The sequence below is a fragment of the Buceros rhinoceros genome, unplaced genomic scaffold (genome assembly GCF_000710305.1).
Source record: "Buceros rhinoceros silvestris isolate BGI_N320 unplaced genomic scaffold, ASM71030v1 scaffold24697, whole genome shotgun sequence".
Taxonomy (NCBI): Eukaryota; Metazoa; Chordata; class Aves; order Bucerotiformes; family Bucerotidae; genus Buceros; species Buceros rhinoceros.
Window position 1 is genome coordinate 5,124 of NW_010423184.1, and position 2,470 is coordinate 7,593.

The 2,470-nt window shown below is 57.1% G+C and overlaps 1 protein-coding gene across 1 annotated transcript in view; it reads left to right on the forward strand.

Annotated features, from left to right (window-relative positions):
* The first annotated feature begins 1,549 nt into the window (after positions 1–1,549).
* ST14 (suppression of tumorigenicity 14 (colon carcinoma)) overlaps positions 1,550–2,470 on the forward strand; it is an 11,024-nt gene continuing 10,103 nt past the window's right edge. The window contains exon 1 of the mRNA XM_010140356.1: positions 1,550–1,558. The gene's annotated coding sequence lies outside the window, so the exon portion shown is untranslated. The remainder of the gene's footprint in view (positions 1,559–2,470) is intronic.

Genomic DNA, 2,470 nt, shown 5'->3' on the forward strand with positions numbered 1-2,470 from the left:
AGAGAGTTTAGGGGGTTCGCTGCTGCTTACCCAGGCTGCGACACGCGACAGCTCTTCCAAGCAGCTTCATGCAAGTGCCCGAGTTGGCTGGGGGATGTAATGGAGTACGTAAGGTATGAGGATGAGGAGGGCGAGATCTGGGACATAAAACAGAGAGTGGGGAGGGAAACCTCTCTGGACCCAGTCCCACATCTCTCAGACGGTGGGTCTTCTTGCCTGGCGTCCTCCGTTCCTGTGTGTTGTACGTGCCGGAGGCGGAGGGGAGCTGTGTTTCCCTTCTGATTTAATCACACTGATTATTTGCTGCCGTGTAAGAGTTTCCTCTCCGCAAAGGCACAACCTTTGGCTGGAGGAGGATTTTAAATCCATCAACCGCAGCGCGGGGCGGTCTGGCCTTGCACAGCAGTACCTCCTGCTCAGGCAGGCAGCTCTTCCTCGCTGACCCCGAGAAGCCCGGCCAAGCCGCTGCTGTGCGAGCGGGTACATCGTTAACCCCCCAGGCTGTTTTCTTGCCGCAGGCTCCTGCAGATGTTAGAAGAGAATTAAATACCTTTTTTTCCGCTAACAGCAGCAGTGTATTGGAAGCCCTGGAAGGCTTGGTGCTGCAAGCAGCCCAGGGCGGGAGAAGGGAGGTGTCTGCAAGGTTTGTGGCTGGTTTCTTCTGTTTACCTGGTCTGGGGGTATTTCTGGCATGGTTTGGAAACCAGTGGCTGTTTCAAAGATGGTGCATCGACCTCCAGGCAATCTTGACTTGGCTTGAGGGATGTCTGTCTGCCTTAAGCTGTGCTCTGTGTCTCTTCTGTTCTGAAGTTGCCTTGGGTTATGTTGTCGAGTCTTTCCTCAGAGCTGATGTGCTTCACGTGGGTTTCCCTCTGCCCAGTGGAGAGCTGAAAAATTACAAACTCGGATCATTCTGAGAGCAGATGGTGCGAAATCTTGTCGGTTGCTCCGGTGGCCTTCGAGTGGGTGTTTGCGGAGGATTAAAGTGACAAAGCCCTTGACAAAAAGGAAGGGTAAGGTGCCTGCCACGGCCCTTTCTTTTGTGAAGGGCCTCGGGCGAATACCGCAGGGAGGAGAGGCTTCGGTGAGGTGTGGAGATGTGGGCAGAGACTGGGTGAAGGAAAGGGCAAAGGGAGTGGGGGAGTGATGCACTTTGCTTCCCTGCAAAGCGAGCCTCAGGGAGGATCAAGCCGTCACCTAAGGGAAGCGCAGCAAGGGTGGCTGGGTCTGCTGAGAGCGGGCGGCTCGGAGGTCCCTCTGTCCGCAGGAGCCCCTTTGCTGGGTGTTTCTCCTGACTTTGAGGGGCTCGTGGCATTTGCCGAGCTGTTAGTGCGTGTTTGTGTCAGTGCTGGGCTGAGAGCGGGCAGGCAGCAGCTGACCCGGCCGCATGGTTGCGGGGAGGACCTTTCGGAGTGCAGGAACGCAGTCGAACACGGCGAATTTGTGCGAGTCGGCACTTTGTGTTGTGATGTCCTCGCTGTCACCCAGAGCCCTGGGAAGCTGCCAGATGCCCAGTAAGGCTTGAGGGAGGGGAAAATCATAGAATACCAGGCTGGAAGTGACCTCAAGGAGCGGCTGCTCCAGCCTTTGTTGGGAGAAGTGGGCAGGTGGGGAGGGGAGAGGTGAGTCATCCTCACGGTTTGGGCAGTTTGCAGCGGGCAGAGCGCTTCCTACCTGAGAGAGGACCGAAAAGGAGGCAGAGGATGTGGTCTGGTACCCCGGCTCGGGGGAGGAGAGGAAGTGCAAGGGTGCCGGGTGCAGATCCGGGCCCCCACCATGCTCTGGACACCCTCTGAGAACATCTGACCCTGCAGCCGTCCTGATTTCTCCCCAGCCTGGAGGTGAGAAAGTGAAACCCCGGGGCACCGAGGCTTTTGCACTGCGACAGAGAGACCTTCCTCTTCATCACCCAGCCCAGCGCGGGGCGGTGACAGCAGTGAGAGCGGCGTGATGCAGGTGTCTTTCCCCGATCCTGGACCGTGGGGATGTCTTGTGTGTTTGTCTTAGTTCTTTGGTTTATTTCTTTTAATTGCCTGGCGCGGGAAAGCCCCAGCAGACCCGTGGGGGCGCTGCGTTGGCCCAGGAGACGTGCAGAGGGTTGCGAGGGAGGAAGTAGCTCGGTTCCATCTTTTACAGGAATGTTATTTAATGTTGTTTATTTAGAGCTGTGGGTGACGCACCTGCCACACCGCAAGCACTTCATGGGGGTGGATTTTTGTCTGCAGCTTCATCCCAGCCGGGATCTCGGATCTTGGACGTCGTGGCCTTGTGACCTGCCGTGGTCACGAGTGTGTGCGTGGACTTGTCCCTGACTCTCCTTGAGCTGGTGACGTTATATTAGGCAGGAAAGCAAAGCAAAAGGCTTCAGGGTTTGTCCTGCCTTGGGTGGCTGCGGAGCCTCGTGCTCTCCGTGTTGGGGAGCTGCTGTGGACAGGTAGCTCTGCTCCGCGCTGCTTTGTGGTTGGACCTC